The sequence below is a fragment of the Hypanus sabinus genome, unplaced genomic scaffold, assembly GCF_030144855.1.
Source record: "Hypanus sabinus isolate sHypSab1 unplaced genomic scaffold, sHypSab1.hap1 scaffold_794, whole genome shotgun sequence".
In the NCBI taxonomy this organism is placed as follows: Eukaryota; Metazoa; Chordata; class Chondrichthyes; order Myliobatiformes; family Dasyatidae; genus Hypanus; species Hypanus sabinus.
Genome location: NW_026781645.1, coordinates 85,370 through 95,000, shown reverse-complemented (window position 1 = coordinate 95,000; position 9,631 = coordinate 85,370). Strand labels below are relative to the sequence as shown.

The 9,631-nt window shown below is 45.1% G+C and overlaps 1 long non-coding RNA gene across 1 annotated transcript in view; it reads right to left on the bottom strand.

Annotated features, from left to right (window-relative positions):
- LOC132390157 (uncharacterized) overlaps positions 1-9,094 on the bottom strand; it is a 14,766-nt gene extending 5,672 nt beyond the window's left edge. The window contains exons 1-2 of the long non-coding RNA XR_009510810.1: positions 8,906-9,094; positions 5,506-5,598 (exon numbers count right to left, since the gene is read on the bottom strand). This is a non-coding gene — a long non-coding RNA (uncharacterized LOC132390157). The remainder of the gene's footprint in view (positions 1-5,505; positions 5,599-8,905) is intronic.
- Positions 9,095-9,631: the final 537 nt, after the last annotated feature.

Sequence of the window (9,631 nt, the reverse complement as noted above, 5' to 3'; positions counted from 1 at the left end):
GGTATGGTGTACGTGACCGGATAATGTGCTGCTGGAGCAGCAAGGAAGGGGTGGAGAGAAGAGGCGAGAGAAAGGGTGCTAAGATTGTAGATACTGAAGAAGTGGTGTGCAACCACACCACCGACCTGTGCAGACAGAGCTGTTGAGAAGCTTAGATCCTGGTGATAGATATCCAGTGGAAGGGGGAGGTGTAATACTAGACGTCATCTCTCCCTTATACTCACCCCAATTGCCTGTCACACAGAGGGAGGAAGGAGGGAGTGGGGTCAACGTAGATGGGGAGCTTTTAGCAAATGGAATGAATCTCGGATACGGAGATGGGCGTAGTATGTGAGAGTATGTGAGTACAGTATGTGACAGGGGGTAGTGTGAAATAGAGGCGGCACAGCAAAAGAGAAGAGAGTCAGCACAGAAACAGAGAGAGGGAGAGGGAGGTAGTGACGTAGAGATTTCAGTGTGGACAGAGTGTGTGTGTGGGCGTAGAGTGAAGCAGGAAGAGAGAGGGAGGGAGAGAGTGAGAGAGAGAAAGAGAGAAGAGAGAGTGAGAGAGAGAGAGAGAGAGAGAGAGAGAGAGAGAGAGAGAGAGAGAGAGAGAGAGAGAGAGAGAGAGAGAGAGAGAGAGAGAGAGAGAGAGGGAGAGAGAGAGAGAGAGAGAGAGAGAGAGAGAGAGAGAGATCAATAACCCATGGAAAGTACGATCAAACACGATCCTGGACAGACACAGAGTGAATCTCCCACCACACCATCCCATCGCACACTCCCGGGGTTAGACGTAGTGTGAAGATCCCTCCATACCGTCCCGTCACTGAATCACTGAGTCAGACATCGACCCTTTCGCACTCTAGCTCTCTGTTTGTTGTAGATGTAGTGTATACTGATTTCAGCAAACCATTTTATAACGTACCCCGTGGGTGGCCTATTGAGGAAGTAAAGAGGCATGGGATACAAGGCGAGATTGCCTTGTGGAGCCAATACTGGCTTGCCCATAGAAGGCAAAGAGAGGGTGTGTACTGGTCATATTTTGCCGGGAGGACAGTGACCCGTGCGGTGCGACAGGGATCTATTCTGGAACTCTTACTGTTCGTGATTTTTTTTAATCACCTGGATGAGGAATTGGAAGGATGGGTTAGTAGGTGTGATGACGACACAACGATTTGAGTTGTTATCGGTAGTGTAGAGGGTTGTCAGAGGTTGCAGCGGGACGTTGGTTGGATGCAAAATTGGTCTGGGAAGCAGGATTGAGAATTAGCAGATGGAGTTCAACGCAGATACGTGTGAAGTGGATTTGTTTGGTAGATTAATAATATGTCAGAATATATTATTAATGTTAAGAATCTTGGCACTGCGGAAGATCAGAGAGATCTTTGTGTCCGACTCCACTGGACGCTCAAAGCAGCTGCGTAGGTTGACACTTTGGTTAAGAAGGCCTAAGGCGTATTTGCCTTCATCAATCATGGAATTTAATTTAGGAGCCGAAATTTAATGTTGCAGCGATATAGGACCCTCACCAGACCGAACTTGGAGTGTTGTGCTGAGTTCTGTCTCCTCACTACGGAAAAAGATGTGGAAGCCATAGAAAGGGCGCAGAGAAGATTTACAAGGATGTTTTCTCGACAGTGGTGCATGTCTTATGATAATAGTTTTAATGAACACGGCCTCTTCTCCTCGGAGGGACGGAGGATGACAGTTGAACTGATAGAGGTGTATAAGATGATGAGAGGCATTGATCGTGTGGATAGTCAGAGGCTTTTTCCCAGGGCTGAATCTGTTGCCACAAGAGGTCGCGGGTTATAGGTGCGGGGGACTAGGTATCAGAGAAGATGTCAGCGGCAAGACTTTTTTTCTGTTCTCAGAGAGTGGTGAGTGCGTGGAATGGGCTGCCAGCACCGTTGGTGGAGTCGGATACAATACGTTATTTTAAGAAGTCATTTTAAGTACCAGGAAAATGAGCTTAGAAAAATGGAGTGTTCAGGGTAAGCCTAGTTATTTCTAAGGTAGGGGCATGTTAGGTGGAAAGGCCTGTATTGTGCTGTAGGTTTTCTATGTCTCCATGTTACCATATTTCCACCTGCAAATATTCACTGAGACGAGTTGTCTTGTCTGTTCTGACTGTGCGCTGCGGTGACATTTGCTCAGCACTGTAATGTCACCCCTCCTCCTGTAATTATAGGCAATAGACAATAGACATAGGTGCAGAAGTAGACCATTCGGCCCCTCGAGTATGCACCGCCATTCTGAGATCATGGCTGATCATTCACTATCAATACCCAGTCCCTGCCTTGTCCCCATATCCCTTGATTCCCCTATCCATAAGATACCTATCTAGCTCCTTCTTGAAAGCATCCAGAGAATTGGCCTCCACCGTCTTCCGAGGCAGTGCATTCCACACCTCCACAACTCTCTGGGAGAAGTAGTTTTTCCTCAACTCTGATTTAAATAACTGACCTCTTATTCTCAATCCATGCCCTCTGGTACTGGACTCTCCCAACATCTGGAACAAATTTCCTGCCTCAATCCTATCAAATCCTTTAATTATCTTAAACATTTCAATCAGATCCCCTCTCAATCTCCTCAATTCCAGAGTGTTCAAGCTCAATCTCTCCAATCTCTCTGCGTCAGACAGCCCTGCCATCCCAGGAATCAACCTGGTGAATCTACGCTGCACTTCCTCAATTGCCAGAATGTCCTTCACTGCACACAACATTCCAGGTGTGGTCTCACCAGGGCCCTGTACAAATACAAAAGGACATCCTTGCTCTTGTACTCAATTCCCCTTGTAATAAAGGCCAACATTCCATTTGCCCTCTTCACTGTCTGTTGAACTTGCTCATTCACTTTCATTGACTGATGAACTAGGACTCCTAGGTCTCTTTGCATTTCTCCCTTACCTAACTCTACACCATTCAGACAATACTCTGCCCTCTTGTTCCTGCTTCCAAAGTGGATAAATTCACATTTATTCACATTGAATGACATCTGCCAATTATCTGCCCACTCACCCAGCCTATCCAAGTCTCCCTGTATTCTCCTAACGTCCTCTTCGCATGTCACACTGCCACCCAGTTTAGGATCGTCAGCAAACTTGCTGATATAGTTTACAATGCCCTCATCTAAATCGTTGACATAAATCGTAAAGAGCTGTGGTCCCAATACAGAGCCCTGTGGTACCCCACTAGTCACCTCCAGCCAGTCCGAGAAACACCCATTCAGTGCTACCCTTTGCTTTCTATCTGCCAACCAGTTTTCTATGCATGTTGTAACCCTGCCCCCAATGCCATGAGCTCTGAATTTACTCACCAATCTCCTATGTGGCACCTTATCGAATGCCTTCTGAAAATCTAGGTACACAACATCCACTGGATTACCGTCGTCTAATATCCTTGTTACTCCCTCAAAAAACTCCAACAGTATAGTCAAGCATGATTTGCCCTTGGTAAATCCATGCTGGCTCGGCCTAATCCTATTACTGCCATCTAGATGTGCCACTATTTCGTCCTTAATAATGGACTCATGCATCTTCCCCACGACTGACGTTAGGTTAACAAGACGATAGTTCCCCGTTTTCTCCTTCCCTCCCTTCTTGAAAAGTGGGATAACATTAGCCACTCTCCAATCTCAGGAACTGATCCTGAATCTAAGGAACATTGAAAAATGATTACCAATGCATCCGCAATTTCCCGAGCAACCTCTTTTAGAACCCTCGGATGCAGACCATCTGGAACCGGGGATTTATTAGCCTTCAGTCCTACCAGTCTACTCATCACAGTTTCTTTCCTAATGTCAATCTGTTTCAATCCCTGTGTTATCTTATGACCCTGGCGCGTCCATATATCTGGGAGATTGCTTGTGTCCTCCCTGATGAAGACAGATCTAAAGTACGCATTAAATTCTGTTGCCATTTCCCTGTTTCCCATAACAATTTCTCCCAATTCATTCTTCAAGGGGCCAACATTGTTCTTAACTATATTCTTTCTCTTCAGCTAGTAGAAATTCTTCCATTCTCTCACGTCTAAACGCAGGGAAACCCGAAAGTCGTGCTGCCCTGCTTGCACCTCCTGCACTCTATTCCAAATAATGGCTGCAATATCATATTCACTGTATTGATTCATTCCCTGAGCTCAACTGCGCTTCTTAGAACTTTCCTGCATGAAAATATACGGAGCTCTGGGCATCATCCGATTTATATGCAAAGTATTGATTCCTGCCTTTTTCTTAACAACATGTCTCCATATCGATTCCGCTATCGGCTCTCGAACTCAGAATCCCATCTCCCTGCAAATCGAGTTCTACAACTCTCCTAAAAATTCTCAAGCCCGGTACTGGCAAACCTTCCCGCTAGGATATCAGTTCCACTCCAGTTTATGGGTAAACCGTCTTCCCTCTCTCCTGTAGACATCCCACGTTCCTTGGAAGAAAGACAATGGATTTTGAAGCACTCCCAACTGCACCGTAGCTTGAGCCACAAGGTAAACTGTATGGTCTCCCTAGGTCTTGGCACACGGGGACGGGTGGTGGTCCTGTCCTTTAATTTTATTGCTAAATCCTGACCTCATTGTGCAGAACCACCTGCCCATACATACCGATTTAATTGGCACATATATAGACCAGGACGTCTTGGAATCTTGTTGCATTTGCAGTTGAGCCTCTTTCTATTGCACTTAAGTCAACTAAATTATTTCAAAGTTTTAGAAGGTCCTAGAACATTTCCATTGAAGTCCTCTCAATTCACATCTAACCATGTCTTGCGTTCCACCCTCAAAATTATTAATCAATTTCCTTGCCATTATACGTTCACGTCAGTTCAATTTTGGGTCCCATTCATAGAAACCATCTGCTTCTTCCCTCCACACTCGATTTAGATTTTAGACAATGGGGTTTGAACATTCTTATGTGCATTAAGGATTTGTGAACTGATAATATATCTAATAGTTTTGATAACCTGTGCAGTAAATGTGACCTTCCACGTAATCATTTTTTTCAATAGCTGCAGATTCTCCACTTTGTCAAGGAAAAATTTCCCTCTTTTCCTGATCTACCACCTGCTATGTTGTGGGACAAGCTTTAATAATAAAGGGCTGATCTCTGTACTATACTCCCAGCTGATGTATTTGGGAGTTCAAGATCTAAACTAAACTACGACTAGCTGGGAGGATGACCTTGGTGTGGATCTGGCAGAGGAATATTGGGCAAAATCACTGAATAGGGTTCATTCTTCGTCATCTTGTGCTAGACTCGGGCTCATACAATTCAAAGTTTTACACAGTACATTTAAGTAAAGCCAGGCGTGCTGACATATATCCTGGAACAGGCGCTGGCTATGACAGGTGTTCCTTTTGCCCGGTTGGTTTAGTGCATGCATTTTGGTCTTGCCTTCGGCCTGGTTTTCAAAATTATCAGTGAGGTTTCGGGTGTGACACTGTGACCTTGCCCACTTATAGCTGTATTTGGTGTGGCCGATGATGTTTTGGGTTTAAATGCAAACCAGTCGGATATCATTTTACTTACATCGTTGTTGGCGCGTAGGAGAATCTTGCTGGTCTGTAAATCTGCCACTCCCCCATCTGCTGCTGCTTGGTTAGAGGACGTAATGTTCTTTTTCTGAAATTAGACAAGATTAAATTCACTCTGAGGGCGTCTGTGAGAAAGTTCTGTTCGAAATGGGGACCGTTCTTGTCCTATTTTGGGAGTCTTAAGGAATTACCTAATCGTTGAGGGCATTTGATTGTACTTGGGAACTACCGTTTTAACACGCGTATGATTTACCGCACAGGGTGGTTGACTAATTGTAATATGAGTGTATTCTGGATCATCTGAGCTGTTGTAGCTGTGTGTGGGACTTCGTCTTGAAGTAGTGTGGGGGTCAGGCTGTGAAATGTCCGTACTTGTATATGTGAAGTGTTGTATTGAAAATAAATTAGCAGTCATTTTATGTTCGGGTGGGGGGCGGGTGAGGGGAGGTTTGTTTAGCAGTAAGATACAAAAGCAAAATGGAGGAAAATGTATTCCATTATGTATTATATATTGTGACGTTCCTTCAACAAAATATATTGTTAAAAAAAGAATCATCGTGAAGGAATGGTCTGCTGTGAAAACAGGAAGGAAGGGGAGGAGAGCGGAAGCCACAAAAGGGTGTTCATATTAAGCCTTTTGAGCAGAACTTCTGAAGCACCATTTTCTTCCAACGTATTTCTGATGGGAGTCTGTTTAATCCCCGAAATCCACAGTTCCTTGACCAGGAGTCACAGACAGAGCGAGAATCCCTGCATACAATCCCATCACATACTCCTGGAAATATACACTGAGTAACGCTCCCTCCGCAACGATCCATCACTCATCGCCTGGATCATACACAGAGTGCAACTCCCTCCATATTGTTTCATCACACTCTCCCGGGTCACACACAGAGTCAAGCTCCGTCTTCCCAGTCGGATCACACACTCCCGATGTTAGATACAGAGTGAATATCCCTCAGCTCCCTCCCATCACACACTCTCGATGTCAAGTAGAGAGTGAACCTGCCTCCACACCACCCCGTCACACTGTACCGGGGTTACACACAGTGAGAATCTGCATCCACATCGTCAGATCACACAGTCCCGTGGTCCTCCACACAGTACGAACACATTTCTAGAGTCAGAGAATCAGCTCACGCATCATCACAACACATTCTAATGGAGTCAGAAAAAGTGCGCAACCACTCCTCCGTTCTCCTCATTCACCAATATCCAGTATTTCGACACCCCTGTTGACTCAAATTGAGCGTGCCTCTCAGAGATGGCGTGTGTTTGTGTGAGCGGATGGTGCGCTGTGGGTAGAGGAAATAGGATGAGGAGAGTAGAGGCGAGAGAAAGGGTGTTAATATTGCAGACTGAAGCAAGTGGTGTGAAAAACATACAACCGGCCTATGAACGCAGAGCTGTGAACAGACTCAGATCTTGTTGATAGATATCCAGTGGAAGGGGGCGGTGTAATACTAGACGTCATTTCTCCCTCATACTCCCCACAATTGCCTGTGAAACTGAGAGTGAGGAGAGTCGGGAGAGGTGGGGAGTGGAGAGCAACTGAGGTTTGGAGCGTTTTCTTCGGCATTCACTCAGGAGAAGGATATTCACTAAGGAGAAGCAGTAAAGAAGTGCATGGTGTAAAGCCAGATCTAACATATAGAAAGGCTTTGAGGAAAAAGAAGCAGAATAAAGGGTGTAAATGCAGTAAGGTAGAAGTGCTGAAGAGTGTGCATTTCAATGCAAGAAGCATCTGGAACAAAGATGATGAACTGAAAGCTTGCAAACATACATGGAATTATGATGTATTACGGAACTTGGCTGGCAGCAGTGCAAGAATGGATTCTCAATATTCCTGGAATACAGTGCTTTAAAAGGGATGCAAAGACGGGAAAAAAGGGGAGGAGGATTGGCAATCCTGTGTAATAGTGTTATAGTATCCTGGTCAAGGAAACTATTACAGTTGCAGAAAGGGTAGATAATGTTGCAGGATCCTCTTTTGAGTCATTATGGGTGGAAGACAGGAACTGGAAAGGAGCTGTTACTCCACTGGGGTTATTCTATAGGCCCCCTGGTAGCAGCAGAGATTCCGAGGAGCAGATTGGGAGGCAGATTTAGAAAGGTGCAAAAATAACAGGGTTGTTATCATGGGTGATTTTAGCTTCCCGAATACTGATTGACACTTGATTACTTCCAAGGGTTTAGATGGGACAGATTTTGTTAAGTGTGTCCCGGATGGATTCCTTTCACAGTATGTTGACAGACCGACTGGGGGGAATGTCGTACTTCATCTATTTTGATGGTCACCCACTGACTGATCTGTGACCTGACCCGGTTAGCTACCTATTAGATCACCGCTCCCTGGCCTTTAGTATTAACATGGAAAAGGATAGAATCAGAGAGCAGAGGAAAATATAATTGGGGAACGGCAAAGTATGAGGCTGTAAGGCTAGAAGTTCCGGGAGTGATCTGGGGTGATGTTTTTGCAGGGACATATACTATGGACATGTGATCGATGTTTAAGGATCTGTTGCAGGATGTTAGGCGTAAATTTTTACCGGTGAGGAAGATAAAGAATGGTGGAGTGAAGGAACCTTGGGTGACAAGTGAAGTGGAAAATCTAGTTTGGTGGAAGAAGACAGCATATATGAGGTTATAGGAAGCAGGGATCAGATGGGTCTATTGAGGAATATAGGGTAGCAAGAAAGGAGCTTAAGAAGGAGCTGAGACGAGCAAAAAGGGGGCATGAGAAGGCCTTGGAGAGTAGGGTAAAGGAAAACCCCAAGGAAAAGACTACTACAGAGGTATATGGAGGAATTTAAGACGGGGAGTTGTATGGGAGACAGGGTTCGAGGGACAGAACAACATTGTGGGACGAAGCGCCTGTAATGTGCTTTACTATTCTATGCTCTATGTATATTGAATTGTGTAAGGTAAGGGAAACAAGGAGGGATGTTATGGAATCTATGACTAGGTGAGATAAACGTTCGGCACGGAATAGAATGGCCAAGATGTACTTTTTCCGTGTTGTAATGGTTTAGCTGCAGGTCAGGTTCACGGAAACGCAGAGGGGCGTAGGGAAAGTACGGGATATGGCAGGAGGCAGAGAGAGTGTGTTAAATAGAGGCATCAGTGCAAAAGACAAGAGAGGGAGAGTGTGCGAGAAACAGAGATTAAGACACAGAGTGAAACTCCCTCCCTTCCACACAGTCCCATCACACACCCCCGGGGTCAGAAACACAGAGATGATTCCCCCACATATAGAGAATCTCATTCCACACCGTCCCATCACACACTCCCGGTGTTAGACACAGAGGGAAGATCACTCCACACAGTCCCGTCACAAACTCCAGGAGTCTCTCAGTCCTTAGTTTAGGAGCGGGGGATTGGGGATGTAACCTCACCTTTCCTGCTGGTCAAAAGTTGGCAGAAGAATTCGGGGAGAGGAAGGATTTTCTTGAGGGTTTGAGCATTCTTGAGACTGGTGGTCTGGCTGATGACCAGAAGGGAATTCGCGTTTATCCTGGATTCAACGTTCCAATGCAACTCATGGACATTAGAAGAAATTGGCACCGATTCGTGTTCATCTTCTGATATTGATCCCAAATAGTCGACTGTCCCGGTCGTACGTGATCGGAGAGTGAAGAATCTCTGTCAAGAAACAAAGAAATGCTTACCAAGGGTTCATAGAGCGAGTAATATTAGAGATGCAGAAGATTATAAGACTAATAGGAAACAGCTTAATTTGGAATATGGAGTCATAAGGGTCATGTAAGGCCTTGGCCGGCAGGATTAAGGAAATTCACAAAGGATTCCACAAGTATGTGAAAAACAAGAGGATAAGACCTGAAAGAATTGGACCCATCAAGTGTGACAGTGGGAAATTGACTATGGAACCAGATGAAATAGCAGAGGTACTTAATGAATATTTTGCTTCAGTATTCCCTATGGAAGAGGATCTTGGTGATAGTAGTGATGACTTGCAGCAGACTGAAAAGCTTGAACATGTATATATTAAGAAAGAGGATGTGCTGGAGCTTTTGAAAAGTTCAAGTTGGATAAGTCGCCCAGACCGGGTGAGTTGTTCCCCAGGCTTCCATGGGAGGCAGGGAGGAAATTGCTGAATCTCT